Raw genomic sequence first — 25,928 nt, forward strand, 5'->3', positions numbered from 1 at the left:
ACAGGCAAACACAAGAAGGCTATGGCTAATCGGGTTCGCTGATGACTGCAAACTGGGAGCCATAATTAACTCTCCAGCTGACACGGACATCCTCCAAAAGGGGCTTACTGAGATGGACACCTGGTGTCAAAGCCATGGCCTCAAGCTAAATGACAAAAAATGCATAGTCATCCCGTTTGGGGAAAAACACCCACAAATTGCCACATAGGTGGCAGCCCCCTTAATACAGAAGAGGTAATAAGAAATCTGGGGACCCAGGTAGATAGTACTCTCCTTTGACAATCATATTTCCAATGTATTTAGGAAATCCTTCTATGTGGCCCATCTAATTACTAAAGGGTTTGCATCTGGAAATACAGATGTTATAGTGCTAGTCTCTCATCAGACCCATCATAGAGTACAATGCCCCATTTGGGATGTATCTCAGAAGACACTTCCAACAGCTGAACATATCTGCCAGAGGGCATTTATAAGCATAGCCAGAGTGTTACTGTTGTACTATTGAACAAGAGGATTACTGGCCTCAAACATATGTCCTATGCAGCCCAACTGAAAAAACTCCGGCTGTACTCAGTGGCATATCGCTTACTCAGAGGTGATCTCTGCCTGACTTACAAAGCCATGTCCAACTCAGAACTGATGGACATGCTCCACCTAAAGAAATCCAAGTCACTACGAGCCACGCACTCTAGTGAGCTAAACCTCACCACAACAATAAAAGAACATGCTGGAGGGATACATTCCTGTCACAGAGACTCCCCGTGCTTTGGAACAAAATTCCAAACTACATTAGGCAGAGCCCCTCACTAACACTCTTCAAGAGAAACCTTGACGAGTGGATGGGTAACAGAAAATACACCCCTGGGATCACTTCATTGGCTCTGCTTTACAGAGGATCAGTTAATTAATCAATGGATCAGCGAAAACCGACACACTCTGGCTAGGCTTATAAATGCCCTCTGGCAGATAAGTTCATAGGTAGGTACTAGGCTATGTTTTATGTGTTATTTTAAGAAGTTCACTGTAAATACATGTGTGTATACTCGGCACTGAGACAAACATCCAGAAGTTGCGTAGTATAACAGTTGGGGTAGTGTGGCTGCTGCTTTTCATAAATCTAGCATGCAGATACAAGTACATCGTGCTCTACAACATAGATTGTGCTAGCATGCAGCAGCAATTATGACATTAGGTGTTGTTGAACGTCTCACATAGTGCACTGCTGTGTACTGTGCATGCTTATGACGGGAGGAAGTTCTGTGTAACATGGCAGTGCTACACAGAGCAGCAGGGGAGGCATTTTGGGAAAGAATATAGTATCTTACTAACTAGCTACATGTAGCACCATAGTAAAAGTACATTACACCTACTTAGGGTTGTATTTCCCTATTATACTGTGGTCTATCATCATGCCTAAGAATAATTTATAAAAAGATCATTCCCTGCTTATGCATGACAGTAGGGCTAAGGTCAGTTTCGTCACATGGTAAAGGGGGGAGGTTTGGTGCTGTGTGAGCTGCCATTGGCAGGAGCTTACTAGTGTCATTGTGTGGGTGTGGGATAAGTGTGCTTCTAACAGAAGATTTCTCTGGACCTTATTGAAGTCTGTTGCCGCCCTGCCTTGCAAAGGATGATTAGCTGATTTGTTTTTTTAAATGGTGTTTGTATGTTATTCACCTCTTTGTGCTAAATAACTCATTAATGGGGGAGGGAATCATAACACTAGTGGAGTGTACATGGTTGGACTCTGTATGTTACCCCATCAGGATGAGCTAGTACGCCAATGGTGTTCTCTCTGAATCTCGGGGGGGGGGGGGGGGTTGTCATTTGTGTTGTACTCACTATATGGAGTAATGTACTACAAGGTGGAGTAAAACTATATACAGTGTTTTACGTCATAGTGTACTATGTTTTATGAAGTGTGCCATGTTAACGAATAGTGCCATGAATCTGCAAAAGTGAAGTAGTGTCTAAAGAAATGAAGAAATATTTGTTTTCAGGTGCATATCTGCTTGAAAGTAGGGAGGGCCAAAGTGCAGGGAAAAATACTGTAACTGGTACCACCACAATTTTTTTTGCTGCAAGGCAGCTTGCAAAAAAAAAAAAAAAAATATATATATATATATATATATTTTTTTTTTAATCTGAGTTCTGTTTATTCTTCGTTCCAAGTGGAATTTCTGAAATGGCATAGTTTTGTCATATTTGTCTAAGTTGCTTGAGAAGAAGCCTTGCGGGCATTTAACTTTGCTTTACTTGAAAAGGAAAATATAAAATGGCAGTAATTATAGAGAAGTTCAGTAGTTGTATGAGCCTGTAAAGAAGTTGTCATTTATTCACGATTCTTTACAAGAGCTTAAGTTCCTACAGATAATATGAATATTTATGTTACTGTGCTGAAGAGTCAAATGAAAGACTGAATTTTTGGTTTGCATTGCTGAAAAGACTGAATTAGTGGTTTGCATTGCTCATTAATAAGGAACAGAATAGCTTGTGGTATAAGAAATGATCTTTCAAGGAGAATACTGATGAGAGAAATTGACCTGTCATTATCCATAGTTGTATATACAACAAGTGAGTACTGGTACATGCTTGGAAACATATATACCTGAGAAAATAGATGTGTGTGTTTGATAGAACTGAGTGAAAAAGGTAGGAATGAGATAAAGGGAAGGTTATTGCAATGCATAACAGTAATGTAGCAAAGAAAGGGAGACAAGAAATGCATAGAAACATGATGCATTTGAAATTCAAATATCTTGCGTGAGAGAAAGGATTGTGCAAGATAGAACCATTTTGCAAAGTTGTGTAAAAAGTGTATTCAGAACTGTTTGCATGTTAAACATGATGAAGCATTTGTTTGTTCTATTTAAGTAAAAGAATTGCTACACTGAAATCTGAAAGTCTATCAGAGGCATCAAAGCCAGAGTGCAAGTCGTAGAAATGCACAGAAACATGATGCATTTGAAATTCAAACATCTTGCGTGAGAGAAAGGATTGTGCAAGATAGAACCATTTTGCAAAGTTGTGTAAAAAGAAAGTGTATTCAGAACTGTTTGCATGTTGAAATGATGAATCATGTGTTTGTTATATTTAAGTAAAACAATTGCAACATTGAAATCTGAAAGTCTATCAGAGGCATCAAAGCCAGAGTGCAAGTCGTATTTTTGTCAAGAAGTGCTAAGAACAAGTACAGTTATGATTTTAAACTAGACCTGTTCAGAGTGGAGTGTCTTGTCTGAAGATATGTTTGAACCTTTGGGCTCAAAAACACAGAGAAGAAAGCCCCGTGCACTTTTTTAACATATTCAGGATACCATGTGAAGACTTTGGATCAAAAGCCCTTGACATATGAATATGAAAATAAAAAGTGCAAAAGCCCAGTTCAAATTGCATCACTTGAACTGTTAACAGTTCTTCAGCAGCCCAGAATATTAGAATAATTAATTCTTATAATATTCTGGGTTGTTTGGCATGTGAAAAGCTAGGAATGCTAAGAGTTCATAGCATGTAAACAACGTGAATGTGCACAGTTATATTAATTCATATAGTCATGTAATCACAGAGGCATCCTGAATACTGTACAGAGTGGTAGCAGTGGTACTGTTGATTTATTTAGAAAATTAGGAAGCTGGCGTAGAGAATATCCTAAAGTTATTTGAAGGGTAGGGAGACTAGGGCAGCAGCACTGAGTACCAGCTTGTAGGGGAGTGCAAAACCAGTACTCCTTGTACAGAGCTCCTCCCTTCCTATTTTCTGAATGCAAAAATGTCTGTGCACCCATATAGTTTATGTAAGAAATGCACTTGCATCTCCCTAAAACATTGGGTTGCTTTCTGATTGGGCAATTGGGTGCAGTAGGCAGTGATGTGCCTCTTGCACTTCCAGTTTGATTTGAGATGCATTATTGGAGTGCAAGAGGATAGCAGCACTACTAGACAGTGACACCATACCTAACTTAGTATTAATATAATTCATATTAAATTCTCCATCTCATCCTGTCAAGTTTTGCTACTCAAAACTGTCAAAGTGTAGAATAAAGCAGACAAATGACTGAAGTAGGTGTGTGGTGTGCAGCAGTCATTGGCTTCTTTGAGCATAAACAATCCATTGTTTTTACATGCATCATACTTGACAGCTAAGTACTAAGACAAAATGGACACTGAAATCTGGATTGGCACAGCAATTTTAGACTTTTCAAGTCCTTCGCAGTACATGAAGATTTTTAATGTGCGTGTTAGTGCATATCTGCATTGCATTATTATTATTACTACAGAATGTTTGTGTTGAGATTTTTTTTTATACATAAGGGAATTTAATTTTCTCTAGCTGCAATAAACCCATTTTCCAAAGCAGTGAGAGCTTTACTCTCCATTATTAATATCATAGTATACTAATTGTTAAATGTATGTGTAGAATAACTTATGTATATTGCTGCGTCATTCCCCAGGAGCGACAGTACCACACAGCCAAGTTATACCTCAAACCTGGCAAGTGCCACAAGAGTTGGGCTCATATTGGTGTGCCACCCTGGATACAAAGCTGCCTTGCTACAGCTTTGTGAAACTGTGATGCAGTGCCAGTAATACAGGCTACAAGCAAAGTACTAGTAACTCTCCGAAGTAGAATACAGCATGAATTTAAGTGGATGGAAAGTTGGATTTGTTAAACAACAGAGGAGACAGAATGTTTGAGTAAAGTAATCAAAGGTTCATGTTTGTATTGGTCTGTTAAGATCTGTACAAATTGACTAAAAATAGATTACTCATTAGCCATGAGTAAATAAGTGATTTTAACAGTATTAGATGTTAAGTTTGTGTGAGTACTAGATCCAGTTGTGGGATTCTAGAAGAGCTAGATGAGAAAAGTCTCAGACTATGTAACAGCGTAGATTTAGCAACCTACTGGGGGAGGCTTGAGAAAGCTTGTAAATGTAATTGGTGATCTATTTGGAGTCAGCACAAGAAGAGCATGTCGAGCAAATGTCACTGTTATTAGCATTGCTCAAAAAGTGAGAATGATGCAGTTGATGGATAAAGGCAGTGCATGTTTACTTTTAGCAAATATTAAGAGTGGAATATCTAAAATATGTGATACAGCTGTGAAATGCATTAGGATGGCACAATTTCAAGTGAAGTAAAAATGCAAATATAAATCGTATCTCCAGTATCCAAGTTGCTTCTTGGAGCAAGATTTAGCAAGGGATTGGAACTTTTGAGTAAGAGTTTAAGTGGTCACTTTAACTAGTTAAATGTATTAAAGGTAAAGAACAGTGATGTAAATAATTTAACTGTGTTGTAAATAGTTCTCTGGAATAATGATTATAGGAGCTGTGATCCTACAAAAGAGTAAAAAAGTTTCTTTGGGATCAAGAATAGTTGTAGATGTGCAAAAAGATATACTCAGATAAGGACCTGTAGACAGTAATTGTATAGATGTATGACATTCTGTGAATATATCTGTGGTAAATAAGTTCAGCCGGAAATGGGCTATAACCTCTTGGAAACAGACCACAGTTTCAAGCAGAGCATAGTCAGTATTAGTAACTCGACATATATTGCACTCTTTACTTTTAATGCTGGAAGATCAGAAGGCTGTGTGTTTTTTTTTTTCCAGCCCAGGTACTTGGATTATTTTTGTATTACTGACATTGCATTTCAGTATGGGGGGTTGTGCCATCCTTATGATGAGATGTTAAACCAAGGCACCATCTGCCAAAGCTGGTGGTTTCTCAGGTGGATGTAAATGATCCCATAACATAGGGGAAGTTCCTAGGTGTCCTAGCTAAATTTCCCCTAGACAGTATGAATGCCACCGTGGGTGCTCCCTGAAAAGCTATCATTGGCCTAGTGGGCTAACCCAATCAACAAAGCGTGCACACAAACGTAAATAAACATAATCTATAGAATTACAGTTTGAGAGTATATTATAACCCTGGCAAGGAACTACACATAGCAGATATATTGAGTACAGCATCTTTATCAGAAAAATTATTACTGCAATTACTAGTGCAGGTAAAAAGGTAAAACAGTTTGATAATAAAGTGGTACAGACTTTGAAATGCATTTGGAGAAAAGTACTACAGTGAAATGTTGGCCCAAACAAAACTCGTTCTTGGGAATAAATTTAGTATATTCATTTTATGGAAGAAATACATTTTGTCAAGGGCTTAATGTTGAAAACTGACAAGATTGAGTCATAGGTAAGTACTAGGCTATCTGCCCATGTGGGCCATTTACATTCTAACCAGTTTCTCTTGTAAAGGTAAGAATTGAACTCTGTACCTTGTGTGACTTCAGTAGCAAACACCTTAACCATTATACCAACCCCTAATCCGTCTGAGACTACTGATGCTTGGGAAGCTATATGAATTACATGAGATAATAACAAAGTGTAAAGAAAGAGTAAAAAATGTTATGTATGAGCTTAGAATGAGTCCGATATGGGAAAAAAATGTAGTGCACAGTTGTGCTTTGAGTGCGATAATAGTCCAGATGAAGTGATGTTAGTTACCCAATACCAGGTCATCACTGTAGTGAAATGTGCATTAACTTGTTTGTTTAAAGAAGTTGTATCTGTTATTCCAAATTCCCTGAAATCAGATTGACTGGGACAAGTATGGTTAATGCTGTACTAAAGTCTTTATTCTTGGGACATGGGATACCTGGCATTGTTCTACGTGATGATAGACCACAATACCAAATTCATAGATCACACAATCTGATGACTCTGGTGTAAAATAAAAAAAAAAAAAAAACCTCTCTGACTTCAGGGGTATAAAAGTGCTTTTATTCATACATTAGAGTATAAGGTCTTCTGACTGATTGAATGAAAGTGTTTATGTAAAGTTTGGCTTTTATATCACTGAAGTGCAGGAACGGTGTTTTTTTTTTTTAATTCAGAAATTCGGGAAATTTGTGCAAGACTAGGAATTCATGCATGCAATGTCCAGCTTACATTGTCTGCATTCAAATGGCAATGAAGAAAATCCTCATCGTTATTCCTCCTGGTCTATCATCATATAGTCTTGGAAGATATGAATATTCCATTGCAGAGATGCTATCTGCCAATGAGCTTGGTTTTAATAGGCATAGACCTGGGAACATAGGGTCGGTCCACAAAGCTAGTGATAATGGCCCTTTGTTAGTGTGCAAGTGGTAGCACATGCACATTAGAGGAGGGTGTAGTATACCCTTGCAGTGATATGATTGCTCCATGTCAGTCCTCTAGTAGTTACTAGGCATGCCAGAGCTGTTTGAAATGCTCCACTTAAAGAAATCCCAATCCCTCCGAGCTACACGCTCTAGGGACCTAAACCTTGTCACCACAATAAACAGAATATGCTGGAGGGATAGAATCCTGTCCCAGACACTTCCCATACTCTGTAACAAACTACCTATCTATATCAAACAAAGCTCCTCATTAGCACTCTTCAAGAAAAATCTTGATGATTAGATGGGAAATGAGAAATTCACCCCGGGGATCACCTCTGTGGTTTTGCTCGACAGGGGCACAGGAAAATAATTTTCTTTGGTGGTGAAGCCAGGGTACCTTTTTGGCTAGGCTTATGTAGGCCCTAGTGCCAATAGCCTAGTACTTGCCTACCTATGAACCTATGCAGTCCAAAAGCCTATCCCAAATTCTTAATTATCACAAACCACTCTCTGGTTGTGAGTTGCTGAAGGTCATATTTTAAGCAAATGAAGACGGAGAGGAGCCTTAGTAAGAAGCTGAGATCCGTCATAAAATCCTCCAAAGCTAGTTACGAAACTAAAATTGCCAAAGATTCCAAAGACAGCCATAAGGCATTCTATAACTATGCCAAGAATCTAAATGGCAATGCTCAGATCTGCTCTGAGCTACAGCAGAATAGCATTAAATATACTGATCCCAAGGATATTGCCAATATCCTGGCAGAGCAATTCAGTGCCAACTTCACCCCCTAAACAGCCCATCTCAGTACGGGAAAGTTGCCAAATTCCAGTAATAACAGCCACATAGGTAAAAAAACGCACTCTCCAAAGCTAAGAATACAGCATCCATGGGACCAGATGACATCCCGGGCTGTGTACTACATGAACTACAAAATGACCTGGCACCTCACCTAAGTGTCATGTTTAATCGTAGCCTCATCTCTGGCTTCCTGCCCACAGAGTGGCGTATAGCTACAGTTATCCCACTCCACAAGGGGGGGATCCACCTTGGATCCTGGGAACTACCGCCCCATCAGTCTGATGAGCCTGATCTGCAAGGCCATGGAACTTGTAAACAAAGACATTAGCAACCTTCAAACACTGGACCCCATCAAGTTTGGGTTTGTGATGGGCCGATCTTGTCTCCTGAACCTGATTGACTTCTTTGAATCAGTCTCCAGAGCCCACACAGCCTATCTGGACCTCTCCAAGGCCTTTGACATCATCCCCCACTCTTGAATCATAGATAGACTTACTAAGCTGGGCATTAATCCCTACATCACTCGATGGGTTGCCAACTGGCTTACTGACAGAACCCACACAGTAAAAGTAACAGACTCCAAATCCAGCTCCAGACAAGTGACAAGTGGAGTACCTCAGGGTTCAGGCCTGAGACTGCTCTTGTTTGGCATTTACTTCTCTGTAGTACAGGCCAGCACTAAGGGACTGTGACTAACAAAATTCACAGATGACTGCAAACTGGGAGCCATTATTAAATCCCCAATTGATGTGGATACTCTACAAAAGGTCCTTACAGAAACAGATGCTTAGTGCCAGAGCCATGGGCTCAAGCTCAATGCCAAGAAATGTATAGTTATCCCCTTCAGGAGAAAACAGGTGGCAGTACACTAAACACAGAAAGTGTGATAAGAGACTTGGGGACACAGGTGGACAGTGGTCTCACCTTCGATTAACCAAATCACCACAATTGTTAGGAAATTCTTCCACCTCATCACTATGGGCTTTTCATCCAGAAAAAAGGTCATTGTCCCACTGTACTCATCCCTCATTAGACCCATTATAGAATACAACGCCCCGTTTGGTATGTACTGCAACAACTGGAAAGGCCACAGAAATACCTCACTAAAAGAATCACAGGCCTAAAGCAGATGCCCTACACTGACTGCCTTAAAAAAAACTCGAGCTATACTCTGTCGCATATCGTCTACTCGGAGGTCATCTCTGCTTAACATACAAGGCCATGTCAAACCCAGAGCTGTTGGACATGCTACACTTAAAGAAATCCCAATCCCTTATAGCCACACGCTCCAGGGATCTAAACCTTGTCATCACAATAAACAAACCATGCTGGAGGGATAGGTTCCTGATAGAGACACGCCAGACTCTGGAATAGACTGCCCATACATGTCGAGCAGAGCGCCTCTTTGGCCCTCCTCAAAAGGAACCTTGACGATTGGATGGGAGAAGGATCACATCAGTTGCCCTGCTATAGACAGGGGTCCAGGGAAGTAAATAGTGTGGGAAGAAATAGCCAGGGAATTGTTATGGCTAGGCTTGTATAGGCCCTAGGGCCGATAGCCTAGTACCATCCTATGAGAGCAGAACCTATATAGAAAGGAAAAGCTAATAGGTGAGCTGGAAGACTTCAGATGAAGAATGATTGTCTGCAGGCATCCAGGACCAAATGGCCTCCATTCCTGCCTGGATGATTGCTCCCTTTAATTGGCTTTCTTAAGAGTCCATGACCTTATAATCCGTATTGGGGAATGAATAGACCTGAGACTAATGGGGGGGTGGAATGAATAGACCTGAGACTAATAAAAGACATCCCAGTGGATCACTTGGTACTCTGGTGGCCCATGCTCCAGCCCAGCACTGCTGGGTCTGTAAGGTAGTTGGACATGTGTGTTCAAGTCACTTTGCTGGTCCATCAGGCATCCCTTGTGTTCCTGGCAACACCATAGCTTTGGTTGGTCTTTGAGATGACTGTGCTTGATCAAGGTATTCTTCTAGGTTATTTGACCCTTTAGCACTGTATATATGGGATGTATAGCTTTAAATCCTAATGAGCTATCATGAGGTAGGTGCATGTCATGTGGTAAAGTATTTTTTCTGGAGAGTTCATCTGATAAACTTCATGGAAACTAGTCACAGCCACAGTGTTCCTGCGTTGGTTATCTCCCTCTAGACATACCATGGTGTCAGAGTACAGAAATGTTTGCAGTTCTAGAAACCTTTATCTGCAGAAGTGAAGAAAGACATTTGCTTCATAAATTTTGTTCGGGAGTACAAAAATGTAAGTTACAGCTGAATATTTGCTGCTGTCAAGATTTCTGTCACTATGTGGAACTTAACAGAAAGTATGAAGTTTTTGATATGGAAACCTGAATATTTAAGTCACATGAAAAGGTACTGGGTTCCACATTTTTGCATTACTGGGGAAAAGTTAAAAATCTCAGCAATAAGAAAGAAATTCATGAGTTACTATGAACTTCGATAGAATTTGCCATTTTGTTTCCAATTTGTCTTTTACATGGGCACAAGGTACTACAGAAACTGTAGATGCTTTTGTTACTGAGCTGAACTGAAGCACCGAGCAAAAGAATGTGAATTTCGTGAGAGTCATGATTGATTAAGAAAGGATAGAACATTTTGTTCTAATATTGATTAAACAAGGGAGGCCACAGTGGTGCAGCAGTTAGCGTTGACGTGCAGGTAGGTGCGAGCATGAATGGGTGTGCCTTCTTTGAAGTTTGGGCGTCTGGCTGGCAACTCAGCACCGTAAAAATCCACTGCCAATCATGAGTGGACTGGAGTTCCGCTGTGGTGACCCCTAACCAGGAAAAGCCAAAAGACTTTCTTGATTAAACAAGGGACCATATGGTAACAGAAATAGACATGAACTTGTCCAACTATGGGCATATGTGTATAGAGTGAAATTGCAAGTACCTGTTTAAATAAATTTTAAATTAAATCAAATTCCTTTGTAGTAAGATATCCCCAAAGGATCTGTTTTGGCACCTCTCCTCTTTCTGTTGACAATAACAAACTCCCTTTTGAATTTCACCATCTTCCACTCCTGCTTTATGCTGATGACATGGGCCTATTCCACTCTATACAAAAGTCTGTGCAGGTACAGCCAAGTGCAAATGCAAAATGATGGATCCAAACAGCAGCCAGCACTTCAAATCATCAAAACCATTTATTTAATATTTCATTAAGGAACAGACCGAGGAAAAACTATTGGTAATTACTTTACTTTCATCATTACAAGAAAAGTTTTAGACATAAAATGGACACACAGAGAACAATAGATTGCATCCCTGTGGTGGGTTGCCAACCTTTGTGGATATTGTTCTGCATGCAAGTATGTTTTAAAAACAAAAAACATTTATGTCTAGGAATACCCCCAAAGTTTTTGATATCCATTATTTTAGTACTTGCTTTTCTGATTGGGTAGTTTATTTAGCTACTTGCACATGTTCAGCTTTTTATGTAGGACAGACATCCACACAACTTTTAAAACTCAGATTTTTGAACATCTGAGTGATATTGGAAACGGACGGCTGTCGAATGCATTATATAAACATGTCCAGAAACATCCTTCTGCTGTGTTTAATTTCATTATAATTAACAGGGTAGTCTAGCTTCATGTAGTAAGTTAGGTTGGTATGGTATCCTAAATAATAAGGAATATTCCTGGATAGTAAGATTGGGGGCTTTATTTTCATCGGGGCTCAATGAAGTGATGCTGTCTCTCTAAGTGGGAGGCGATTCTTTAGTGGTATTTTATTACTTGTATATTAATACTGATGAAGGCATGAAGTTGCCGAAACAGGTCTGTTCCTTAATGAAATATTACATATTAAATAAATGGTTTTGCTGATTTTTAAGTGCTGCCAGCTGCTGTTCCTGTCCCACTGTAACCAGTCTGTTTCTTCTCTTGAACTTGAACCTCAGGCTTTGTAGAAAATAACAGATGTTTGAGTTTCACATTTCATATCCTTCAGAAAATTTATGCTAATGCAAAACCTGTTATATCAACTTGTTTGTAAGACCAATAATTAATTGTCGCTATTTTTGGGTCCTTGTCCCACTTTTATTTATAGCTTTATCCAGATTTCTTGTTCTAAGAGGTTGAGAGGTGTAGTTTCTATACGGATCCTGTAGGAATGCCATAGGTAAAGGTATCGTACTGGCTCAGCAAGAATATGCTTTTCCTGTAAAAGAAATGCAGCCACCATTTAATGCATCTCAAGCACAGTATGCTATCAACTGTCTCCCCAAGAAATGAGCACAACTGCAAAACAGCTGAAAAAACTAACTGGCTATCTATGAAACAACATGCTGACTTTCTGGTTGCTGTTTATACTGATCAAGAATGAGACCTTCTCCTACTAAATGTTAGAAATCTTAACTATTCAGGTCCTCTACTACAAACTGCGAAACTAGGATTCAGTGCATGGACCATGCTTTTTCAGTCTTTGGTCCCAAACTGTTAGGAATATGGCTTAGTTTTCCTTAAAGATCATTCCTTTTATCCCATTTTCCAATCGGAAATAAAAGCACAATTTTAGACTATAGGAACAAAACAACTGCTATCTCTCTGGCCATATAACTTAACTTACCCCCCCCCCCCCACCAGCACATACTTGATCTTATGCTACTTTTCATTGTGATTATTTCAGTATTCTAACTGTGATTTCAACTGTGTATATATGTGTGTATATGTATATATATATATATGTGTGTGTATATATGTATGTATATATGTATATATATATATATATATATATATATATATATATATATATATATATATATATATATATATATATATATAGTGTGTGTGCGTTGTGTATTGTGCTTTGTCAGCAACTCTGTATATAATGTCCTTTATTGCTTTTAGCTTGAGGGTAAAAAAAAAACTCTTGATATTAATTTTGCGTGTATTGAATTTTGTCATTCATTTTATTGGTTAAAGTCATGCATCTGTTGTGTTTACCTTGAGCTAAGAATGAAGTAGGTTCAATGGAATCAGCACTCTAACGTGGTTAACAGACTCAGAATAAATAAAAGTAAACTGAGCACCACTTTACTCGCAAATCAAAATGCTAGTCAAAAAACAGCCATGAGTTACAGAAAAATGCAGTTGACGTTCAGGCCTCTGATACTAGGTGTGGTTATAAGCATGAGAGGAAGTACCCACTTGCTTTTATTAACTGTTGTATAATCTGTAAGGTATAGTTTGTAAAGCAAGTGGGTTCAAAACAATATTGTACTGATTGGTGTTGGTAACACAGAAGTGAAGAGTTGTAATAGTGAAGCTTGAAAATGCATCAGAGAGACTGAGACAATAGTGCAAGTCTGAATGCTGGTAAGAATCACAGGTAATTTGATAAGCAGATTAAACAGGTGAAAAGTCCAATATTTTGTCTGAAGGCACTTTTAAAGCACTCACCTGAAGAATCCTTGTATTAGGTGTTCTCCACTTCAGATGCACCAACGGAGTTCCTTACATTGTTATATTTTGTCATTATTGACTTTTTTTTTAAATAATTTTTATACATTTTTTTGTATATTTACTTTTGTTGTTTTGCTGTGTTTTTTTTTTTTACTATAGTTTCTTCTGAGCTTGAAAGTGATCCATGGAGATAAGTGCAGTGATCAAATACATACATAAATTACACAGGCCTATGTGCACAATAAACATTTTCTGGCCTGTGTGCAAAATGAACATTTTCTGGTCTGTTTATTAAGCTACTGCTGATGTGCATGTAAAAATACAGTATACAAGACTGATACTATTTAAACTGAAGAACTTAAGTTGGTTTTATTAATGTTATGGTTGCCTGGCTTATGAGAAGTTAGAAATTGTAAAATAAGTTCAGTCTAAAGTGAAAAAGTGGATATGTGCAATAGCAGTTGCAGAGACCACCTTGATACTGCACAAACTTGTAGTAATAACATATTGTAGGAATGCACTTTTATTTTGCCAGAAGAGTGTCGCATAAAAAAGAATGTGGGTGCAGTGCAGGTGCAGGATGGTACCATTTAAACTCTCGAGTAGAAACAAGAAAAAGCTGAAGCAGAAGTTAATCTTGCATGACATTTCAGCCAACTGAATAAATTAGCAGTATGGCTACTGTTGGAAAAGCAATATTCTGGCATGTACTAATCCCCCAAGATCTGCATAAAGTGATTAAACATGAACATTCTCCCTTGCTTCTAGTTGAAGAAATGGTATAAATATTGCAAGATGCAGTTTCAGTACTGGATATAAACCACAGATTCTGAAAGGTAAAGCAAAACGAGTAACACTCCACAAACTGTTCATATTAAATATGGTGTTAGGAAGATCAAAATTCCTTGGACTTCAGTTTGGTCCACCTGTCTCTCCAGTTGGCATTCTGCTAAACCAGCCAACACTCCAAATATGGATTATATGCTGAATAAACTGCTAGACAGCATATGGCATAGAATTAGTTGTGCGTGACAGATCTAGTCATGGCACTCCAAATGTTCTCCCTAGCACTCAGCAGGCCCACTTGTCTTTCCACCACGTATGGATTGTTTGCCAGGTGCCAGCTGGCACTCTAATTGACACAGTCCTGTAAGGTCTTTAAGACAGTCTTCCTTAATTAATGGAGACACTCTGGATAAACACGCCAACCGTGGGTAAATCCAGCATTACCCACATCCAGGTGTGGGCTATTGCTATACTAGGCAACGTGCAAGAGGAGTGCACAGTGCAAGGATTATGAACCATGAATCAGATGTTGGCTGCCACTTCATCCAGCACAAGTGTGCAGGGTCTGTTAAGAGAGATTGTTGTGATCCATACAAAGCGCATTTTTGATCCATCCGATACTTCACCTGGTGATCTGACCCACCTAGCGCTCTGTCCAGCAAAGTGTGTGTGTTGCCAGATGGGACTTCATGTAGCACATATTGCTGGGTCTGTGAGAAATGTGACTATTTGTGATTTAAGGCAGTCTTTCACCAGACAAAGCAACATTTGTGCAACTGCAACTTGGCATTAAAATGCAGCGAGTAGAGTTAGGCAGTGTTCTAATGTCATACTTAAACACTGAAGTGCCTAGTTTATAGAATGATTTGTTGATAATTTTTTAAATATCCCTGGCATTTTAGGTATGGGGAAGGCAATTTTATGTCTGTAGATAAAAGCTATTACTAGAGTTGTTGGTGAGATTGAGGAGTTGGGTGATTTGAAGTTGAGTAACAGGCTTTGATGTGAACTTTGTCTAATCCAGAGACCCTTTTTAGTCCCATAATAGGTCCAGTGGCACAGATGTATGACTGCAACTATCAGATATGCTGTACTATAAAGGGCATTTTAAAATATGTGTGGTTTTATAGTAGTTTATTTACTGAAAAAAGTTTAAAATACAGAGAACAGAGTTTTGCATTCTAATGTGTTGTATTGGAAGCTCTCAGAGAAGAGGTATACGTAGTAATACATAAACTCAGAAATATTTTATATACGAATGGAAATCCATTACATGCATGTGATAAGAGAATATGGATGAATGTTCAGAATAAAATATATTAACATGCCTTATGTTAATATTTTTGAAAGTGTAGATGAGGAGGAGATACGATAATTAGTTACACACTCTTTCTAAGAAACGTACATATCTCTTTGTGTCTTTGAGGTGTTTTTTTTAAGTTCTAGGTATAATATTTTCTTTGGATATCAAAAGGAAGATGACTCCAGTTGGCTAGAGCAATTAGAGCTATTTTAGAAAATGTTTTACCCATGCCAGTTCATATAGGGATGATTTGCTTTTTCAGTTTTTATGCAAGTACAGGGCAGTAATTATGAACAGGAGTTTGAAAGCTAGATTAGAGAGGCTAAGACACGAACAACCAATTTCAACTTCTGGAGTTTAGTGCATTGGTGTTCAGACTGAAGGCTAAGATTATTAAATCAAGAGACTCTGTTGATCATTGTTTGAATATCCTTGGTGCTTTGGTCATGGGAAAGGAATATTTTGTGTCTGTGGATAAGAGCAATTATTTCTAAAGCTGTTGTGAGCATGAGGAGTTAGGTGATTTTGAAATAGTGTAACCTGCTTTGATGTGAACTTATGTCTGTAATATGTCCTGTCGGGGGTTTAAAAGTGAATGGGCATACAGTAGATGTCTTGGGTCATTGATGTTGTGGTATGTATGCAATTTTAAAATTAGTAATTGAGAGTGGAGTGTTGTAAATAACTTTGTGTCCCAGTTCAGATTTTGTGATTTTTCATTTTAGATAATACATACATATCTGTTTATTATACAAAGCTACTTAAAATGATTGTCTGTATTAGCATTTGTTTACTGAGACTGTCCATCTGGCGGTTAGTAGCCCATCCCCATTTCATATTTTGGCCCATGGAGAAGAGCTGCGAGCATAACTAATATACAAGGTTAAAAAAACAGGCAAGAAAACAGTAAAATTACTTTAGCAATTTTACACAATGAATGCAGAAAGAATACATTGTAAAACGTAACCAGAGATGTTCCCGGATGTCAGAAAAAGTGAATAATTGTATTTCTTGTGAAACAGATACCCGCATAGGGATTACCATTCTTTTGTGCATTCCGAGACTTTGATTTTGCAGGATGTGGCCCTCTCCAGGAGGGCAGTCAGGCTGAGCAGAAGATTTGATTACCTGATTAGAGGTTCTATGCCCCCTCCCTGGAGGGCCTAGGGTGGAGGTGGAGGTGGAAGGGTGGAAAGTTTGCAGGATGATTCAAGTCTTCAGCTGAGGATTTGCAGGAGTTTGCTCCTTCTGATGATTCCTGAAGATTCTCTTTTCTACGCTTTCCTCTTCTTTTTTTTTTTTCTCAGAGGATTTCTTCTTTCAGGAACATTTTAAGTTGAATTGTTTCATATGTAAATATCGAATTTTCTTCTGTCCCAATTGAAATCTAAAAGTGATGCTCTGGCAGAAGGCATTGAGTGTAAAGAAAGAATTGCAAGATTAAATGCATCTCTGATAGGGTAAGGCATCTTACAGTGTGGTTTTGATGCTGTGCAGGCCTCTTCTAGGGTGGCCGTTACTGGTTCAGTTCTTCAAGAGGGACACAGGCTTATGGATGGGAATTTGTCTGACCATGTTAAGACAAGGATTTTGGATGTCTCACAGTCTGAAGTTTTTTTTTTACCTACTGTCAGGTCAGGTCTTGAAGAAAATGGAGAAAAAGAGAAAAAGGCCAAGACTGTTAAAGATTTTTTAGAAGACAATGGTACATATCAATAGGTAAGTGTTGTGGGTTAAGAATAAAATCTAATACACGAGTACAACAATTGTTCAAAGCAAAAAGGTGGAAGGAAGGGAAAGAGGTGTGCGTATTTTTTTTTTTTGCAAGAGCATGCTTCTAAAGTTAGATATGAAGAAAAGAGACACATTTTCAGTGTTTAGGGGTATTGGGCAAGTTGCACATTGGTTAGCCATATTTCAGTCGAGATAAGGGATGCCTGGGTTTGTTGCAGTCTATACAATTTTTTTAGTAGCACAGATCATAGTGGTCATCTGCATTTAGATGATTTTTGCAGGCTTGCTTGCTGAGGTTAGATGACTTCCAAATATGCTGAGTAAGAGGGGGCCTAGAATGGAGTCTTGGGGTTCTCCAGTTGCCATAGGAAGGAATTGGAGATGCTGTTTTGCCATTTAACAGCCTGTAAGACAAGTAGCTGTCGAACCAAGTGAGTGTAGGTTTATGTTTTCCCTAGGTCTACAGTCAGTATATCTGCTTTGTGTGTGACAGTGTCAAAAGCCTTTGATAGGTCAAGGAAGGTGGCAGAGATGAGATTTTCCCCTCTTCTGTTTTGGCTTTTATAGTGGTTATGAAATTAAGGAGGGCTGTAGTGGTACAATTAGGGTGGAAGCCATAGTATGTTGAAAGTAAAGGCGAGCAACTGTGTATGGTTGCATTTCTCAAGGATTTTTGGGAGCAGAGATAAAATGACTATTTGATTTCAGTTGGTAAGATCCGTGAAAGTTCATGGGTTCATAGGTTACTAGGCTAGCAGCCCTAGAGCCTTTACAAGCCTTAGCCATCTTAATCCAAGTATCCCCATTTGTTGTTCTTTGGGTAGTTGCAGAATTAATTTATGAACAGAGTGGGTCTGTGATCAGCACCGGCAAGGAACATGGTGCTTCTCTTATGTAAGGGTAGTATGCATGCCCCCCCCCCTGTAGGTTGGTGCTTCTCTTATGTAAGGGTAGTATGCAAGCCCCCCCCCCATAGGTTAGAAACACAGCTGTCTAATGGATCAGTTAATTAATATCAAAATTGGGTTTGTCGGAACATTTACTACCTTTTTAATATATTCTGCTGGTAGGTTATTTCTGGCAGTAGTGGTAGGTTTCAATTTTAGTAGCTTTTTTTTTTTTTTTTTTTAACAGTGGATGTGGGTTCCAGAGACAGTTTTGTGGTGAATTTCTGATTTAGACTCACATTAGTATAATGGTTAAGGTGCAAACCTCTCGTACATAAGGCAGAAGGTTCGATATTGACTTCCAGCCAATCCCTGTATGGAGTTTGCATGTTTTCCCCATATCTCTGTGGGGTTACTCCCACCTCCCAAAAATATGCTGAGGGTTTTCACCTCAAACTCGCCCAAGAATGAAGTTGTGAGCAGCAGCACAGACTTTAGATGGTGTCTAAAGAGGGAAGACTTGTATAGACCAACCAATTCAGGCATCAGATGTGGTGTGCAGTATCCTCTAGCTAGGGAAACCCAGATCAAACTGCATGCTGTCAGGGTTAGCCACTTGTGAGTGTAAAATTGGTTCTAGGTGATTCAGTCAATTGAATGTCAAGTGGGCATGGGTATTTGCTGGTGATAAGCGGGTTGAGAACCCAGGCTACTCTGGCTTATACCCCCTTCCACGATTAGCATAGGTCCCTGTCATATGTCCCTTATTGGCTAGTATGTGCCTGCCAGAAAAACGCTGTAGCTGTGGGTCAGTAAGCTTCTAGCCGGCCAGTGTCTATTTCCCAGGTTGGGTTACCTCTGATCACTCTGATTGAAAGCTGACCAACTTAATGTCCAATCTGCCAAACATGAACTAAGAATTGCTAGACTCTATATAGGTTCACTGACAGGATGCATCTTGGAAGTGGGTGACATGATGGTAAGGAGGAGGAGGTTGGACCTCCTCCATATTCAAGATGGAAGGGCAGTGCAGCAAAGACACTTTGTTTGGAATCCAGGGTCTACACCTTGGGGGAGCAACTAGAAATGGTGTGGGAATTGTGGTAAGAGGCTTCAGAAGAAAGTGAGGGGTGCCATCAGAATTAGTGATAGCGGTGTAAGGATAAGGCAGTATTCATAATTTTAGCTTTTGCCCACAAGCAGGGTTGTGATCGTTAAGAAAAGCGTGCATTCAGACAGCAGTTGCACGGCCTTCTAGATAAAGCAGGACAACATAAATTGCTGTTGATAATGGGTTACGTAATTGTACATGTCGGGACAGAACAGGGTATGAGGACTGCCTGGGCCTGCATGGATCGGGCAGCAGGAATAAAGGAGAGGCCATTCTAAACTTCTGTTTGGCTAATGGCTTGATGGTGGCCAACATTTTAGTCCAGCAAGAGAGCTATCACACGATCACATACAAGAGTGGCCAACATGCCTTTTGGGTAGATTTTCTCCTAGTAAGGAAAGGCAACCGGGGCAAAATCAGCAATTGCAAAGTCATCCTCAGTGAAACGGTTGACCTACAGTATAAACATCTGGTTGTACGAATCCGCTGCAAACAAGTTATCAATGAAGACTCCAAGGTCAACAGAGATGTCACTGAATTCCTGGAAACTGACTGAAGGAAAGTACCAGAGTTCAAGGAATTACTTTGGGCTTTAGCATCTCAGGAAGAAGAGGAAATAGATGGAGCTGAAGAAGAATGGAAGAACCTCAAAACAGCAAGTGCGTGGACTACAGAACATATATGCAGCTGAGCAAGGTATGGAAATAAGAAGTAGTCCACCACCACCAGCTTTCCCTATCTTCAAGTCCAGTAAGTCATAAAAGTGGGAGATAAAAAAAAAAAAAAAAAGGATTGACGATGCTAAGAAGGAGTACTGGTTGGTTGGCAGAAACGTTGTGAGGAGTTTCAATTTAAAGAACAAGTCCTCAGAGGTACTCTCCCAGCTTCTGTAAAGTGATTGATAGATGGCACAAAGAAACTATCAGGTTGCAGGTGAATACAAAAACATGAACAAGATAGAAGCCCCTCATAAGGGATGCCAGCAACAACCTGCTCACTAGTCTACAAGACATCAAAGGCAGATGGAAGGAGTACTTCCATCAGCTTCTGAATGAAAAAAAACCCAGAGAAGCTCTACTGTTCCTGATACAGCCTGCTCTACTGTTCCTGATGCAGCCTGTGATGAAAGAAAAGTCCACCTCCAGAAGAAGTAAGAACAGCACTAAGGAAAATGATGAGTGGAAAGCAGCAGGTTCAGATGAGGACACAGCAGATTTGATCAAGATATTGAGTGAGACAGAGGAGAAATGACTCTAGTACTGCTAGCAGTATGGAGAAAAAGCTGCATCTCAGATGACTGGGAGAGTAAGCATACCAGTGCCAGTATACAACTGTGAGTAGTACAGAGAGAGTGAGCTATTGTCACACAGTATGAAAGTTCTGGAAAGGATGAGTATGCAAAGTATGTTTATATGAGACAGCTCAGAATAAGCTCGAGAGATGAGGAAAGTCTCTAACTGGGCATTCCTAAATTTGGAGAAAGGATCAGCTTTCTTGGGACCTCTACATATGCTATGTAGATGGACTCAGTAACTCAAGTATGCATAGTGGTTGGCCTCGCAGAGGGATTTCCAGTGGAGTGGGTGTGCATTAGCCCAGTGCTGTTCATACTGGTGATGGACTACATTGTCAAACTGGTCAGAGGGGAAAGATCAACAATGTGGTATTACAGGCAGACTCCGAGCAAAAAATTCAGCAAAGGATATATGAGAGTGGAATTCAAACTGAAGGCACATGGGATGAATCAGAATACAGATAATACGCCCAAGTCTAAACCTCAAGATGCATGCACTCAAAACTTTCCTTAGCATGGAGAACATCGATATCTGTGCAGTAACAGAAACCTGGTTCAAGGCTCCCGAGAGCACCCCAGCACTACCAGGTTATACCTCATACCATGCTTTTCGGCCCCAAAACTTGGACCGAACCAGAAAAGGAGGGGGAGTATCAATATTAGTCAGATACCCACACCTCCAGGTTGGTGGCACAGCACGAAGCATCAGAGACTATCTATGTGCAACTAACAGTGGGTAAAACTGCCTTCCAGTTTATAGCCTGCTACAGACCACCCTCCCAAACCCAGGAACCCCACTCGGCCTTCCTGAGAACACTGGAAAATATGAAGGTCTCTCCAAACACCATTATATTGGGCGACTTCAACTACCCAAACATAGACTGGGAGCATTACTCTAGCTCAAACACCCTAGCTCAAAGGTTCCTAGAATTTATAAACTCAAATGCTATGGAACATCTTGTTACCACTCCCACAAGAGGGGAAAACATACTGGACCTGATTATCACCAACATGGGGACTCTATGCTCCAGACCAGAAGTGTATCCCTCACTGGTAAGATCAGACCATAAACTAATCACACTGGATATTCACATCCCGACCCCACCCCCTGCCCAGAAAACCACAGTGAAAAACTTCTCTAAAGCAAATTTCACACTCCTCAAAACCGAGGTGGAATCCTTCAAAGCCCCCGGGCCTGTGGAAAATACGGCCCAGACTGCAGAATCCTTTATAAACTCATTCTATGAACACCTTCAGGAATGCATGGATCATGCAATCCCAAATAAAACAAAGACCCAATCCTCCAAAGGCAGACGTCCTGTCTGGTGGACCCCAGCCATAAACAAACTATACAATAGAAGGAGGAAGCTACTACATGATGGAGCAAAATCCCAAAAAGGGAAGGCATCTCTGATCAGTGTTGGCATAAAAACTACGTGCACACATAAAATCGTTTAAGGCCAGCTTCGAGAGAAAAATTGCACAGGACACTAAGGATAATCACAAGGCTTTCTTTAGTTATGTTAGGAACCTGGGTGGGAATTCCCAGATATGCTCAGAATTAGTCCAAAATGTAAAAAAAATACACCAAACCCACAGACATTGCCAACATCCTAGCTGACAGGTTCAGCGCAAACTCCCCACCAAAGGGCAAATATCTATCCCAGCAGAGTGCTGCCCCCCTGACATCTCAGATGCTCAGGTAAGAGCCACCCTCTCCAAAGCAAAAAACACAGCATCAATGGGACCAGACGGTGTCCCAGGCTGCATCCTACATGAACTCCAAGAAGAGCTACTGTTCAATCTCAGCCTTACCACAGGATATGTACCCAAAGAGTTGCGTACAGCAACAGTGGTCCCTCTCCACAAAGGTGGTGCCTCAACGGATCCTGGAAACTATCGCCCCATAAGCCTGACTAGCTTGGTCTGCAAAGCTATGGAAAGGATAGTCATGGACCTCATAAATAAAGATATTGGGGACCTACAGACACTGGATCCTACCCAGTTTGGCTTTGTTAAGGGCAGATCCTGCCTCTTAAACCTGCTCAATTTCTTTGAAACAGTCACCAAGGCCATTGACAAGGGAAGGTGGTCCACACAGCCTACCTGGACCTCGCCAAAAGCCTTTGATACAATACCCCACTCGGGCATTATAGATAAGCTCACCAGCTTAAATATAAACCCCTATGTCACTAGATGGGTTGCAAACTGGCTCAAGGACAGAACCCACATGGTTAGAATTGCTGGAGCCATGTCAGACTCCAAACCAGTTACAAGTGGCGTCTCACAAGGCTCAGTCCTGGGACCTCTCCTGTTCGGTATATATTTCTCAGAGGTATAGGCCAACACGGAAGGACTGTGGCTGACCAAGTTCGCAGATGACTGCAAACTGGGCGCTATAATCAACTCTCCAGCCGACACAAGCATCCTCCAAAAGGGCCTCCTAGAAACAGACAACTGGTGCCAGAGCCATGGCCTCAAACTAAACGCCAAAAAGTGTATAGTCATCCCCTTTGGCAAAAACAAAGTGCCCACAAATTACCACATAGGTGGTAATCCATTAAGTACGAAAGTAATTAGGGACCTGGGGACCCAAGTTGATAGCAATCTCTCGTTTGACAACCATGTGTCCAAAGTGGTTAGAAAAACATTTTATATAGCCCACCTAATCATGAAGGGATTCACATCTAGATCAGGGGAGGTCATCGTGCCTCTACTCATCCCTCATCAGGCCCATAATGGAGTACAATGCCCCTTTTGGGATGTACCTTACCAGACGTCTGCAGCAACTGGAAAGACCCCAAAAGTACCTCACCAAGAGGATCAAAGGGCTCAAACAGATGCCATATGCTGCCCGGTTAAAGAAACTCAAGCTCTACTCAGTGGCATACCACCTGCTCAGAGGCGATCTGTGCCTGACGTATAAAGCCATGTCCAACCCGGAATTAATGGACATGCTGCACCTCAGAAAATCCAAATCCCATCAAGCTACGCTACTGAGATTTGAACCTCAGCACTGAAATAAATAGGACATGCTGGAGGGACAGATTCATAACCCAGAGGCTCCCTTCACTCTGGAATAAAATCCCAGTCCAGGTTAGGCAGAGTCCCTCATTGATTCTCTTCAAGAGGAATCTTGATGAGTGGATGGGGGATCATAGGTTTACCCCGGGTATCACTTCTGTTTCACTGTTAGACAGAGGCACAGTATACTAACCTCGAAAAAAGGCATAGCAAAATAAATTTAAAATGGGTGGCGAAAGCCAAACACACTCTGGCTAGGCTTATAAATGCCCTAGGGCAGATAGCCTAGTATGAACCTATGAACCTATAAGACAATTGTAATGGCAGCAAATGCGGAAATCGGGAAAAAGTTGAGAACTGAGATAAAAATAAAAATAGTGTAACATAGTTTCTAGTGTAACATGTTAACAGTTTCTAGTATCTGGGAGAGGTGGTTGAGGAGATGGGAAGACTGAATGAGGAGGTACAAAGCTAGAATCAGAGGGGCTGCAGCCAACGGTGTCAGGGGTAGTATCTGACAGAAAGATGCCAAAGAAACTGAAAAGTCAGGTGTGCAAAACTGTGGTGTAACCTGGGCAATAAAGATAGAGCAATTGAAGCTAGAGGTGATGAACTGCCTGAGATGGGTTGTAGGATGCACATAGTGTGACAAGAAGTGATGACATCAGGGCTGAAGCTAAATTAGCTGCAGTTGTAGAGAAGGTCAAAGAGAACAGATTACTGTGGCTGGAGCCCATGCAGATGTGCAGAAAAGCAGAAGATAATTTGGTGAACTTTTGGGATGGATAGAAAAAGGCAAGAGGAAATGAGGGCATCCAGCAAAGCAGTGGGTAGATTGCAACAGGCAGGCAGTCATGACTGGTGAAGGAGTGGCATTAAATCTAGATAGTGACCGTTAACACTACATCTCAACCCAATGTATAAAATTGGGGGGTGTTGGTGGTGTGGGGGTAGTGTATATTGAGAGATTTAGGAGAATAGTTACTGAACTGATGACATGTATATTGCATTGAGAAGCAAAGTCATGTGATTTTGACTGAGGGATAGTAGAGTGGCTAAATTGACTTGGCCAGGATTTAGTAGTTGGATGACTAAAATCAAAACCAAATTCATAGGTTCATACTAGGCTATCTGCCCAAGGGCATTTATAAGCCTAGCCCATAGTTATGTGACTTTCGCCACCCCTTTAGTTTGAATAAAAACTATGCCTATCATTTTGCTGTGCCTCTGTCAAGCAGTGACACTGAAGTAATCCCTGGGGTATATCTGCAATCTCCCATCCATTGGTCAAGATTCCTCTTGAACAAGGCCAGAGAGGTGCTCTGCCTCACATGTACCGGGATTTTGTTCCACAGCATAGGAGTCTCTGGGTGATGAATCTGTCCCTCCAGCACGTTCTATTTATAACCGTGTCAGGTTTAAGTCTCCGCCCTTGTGGTTCTGAGGGATCTAGATTTTTGAGGTGAAGCATATTCATCAAATCTGGGTTTGACATGGCCTTATATGTCAGGCACAGGTCACCTCTGAGCAAGCGGTATGAGACTGAATAGAGCTGGAGTTCTTTCAGTCGGGCAGCATAAGACATATTTTTGAGACCCTTTATCCTTTTGGTGAGGAACTTTTGGGGCCTTTCAAGCTGCAGCAGGTGTCTGGTCAGATACATTCGAGCGGGGCATTGTACTCAATCATAGGTCTAATGAGTGATGAGTACAGGGACGATGACCTCCCTTGATCTAGATGTGAATCCTACATGATCAGGTGGGCGATATGGAAGGTTTTCCTAACTACTTTAGCAACATGAGTGTCAAACGAAAGGCTACTGTCAACCTGGGTCCCCAGATCCCTGATGACTTTCTGTGCTCAGTGGATTGCCACCTATATGGTAGCTAGGGGTAACCTTGTTTTTCCCGACGGGTATGACTATGCATTTTTTGGCGTTTAACTTCAGGCCATGGCTCTGGCACCAGTTATCCGTTTCTGTGAGGCCCTTCTGGAGGATATCTGTGTCAGATGTGTTTTCGACTATATAGGCGTTTGCAGTCATCTGCAAACTTTGTCAGCCATAACCCTCCTGTGTTTGCTTGTACTTCAGAAAAGTAGATGCCGAACAAGAGTGGACCCAGGACTGAGCCCTGTGGGACACCACTTGTGACAGGCTTTGAGTCTGACATGGCTCCAGCAACTCTGACCCTGTGGGTTCTGTCACTTCTTCTGGTTTTCAATGTTTTAAGATTGGTGTAATTTCTACTCACACTTGATCCTTTGCTCGATGCTATTTCTGAGGTATTTATATTTTTTGTAGGGTAGACTGGCTTATTTTTCATCAGGCTTCCAATGCTTTGGTCCTCTAATAAGTTGTTTGATTTGTGTGGCAAGTCAAGATGCTGGATT

The sequence above is a fragment of the Protopterus annectens genome, chromosome 9.part0 (genome assembly GCF_019279795.1).
Source record: "Protopterus annectens isolate FY-2018-M chromosome 9.part0, PAN1.0, whole genome shotgun sequence".
NCBI lineage: Eukaryota > Metazoa > Chordata > Ceratodontiformes > Protopteridae > Protopterus > Protopterus annectens.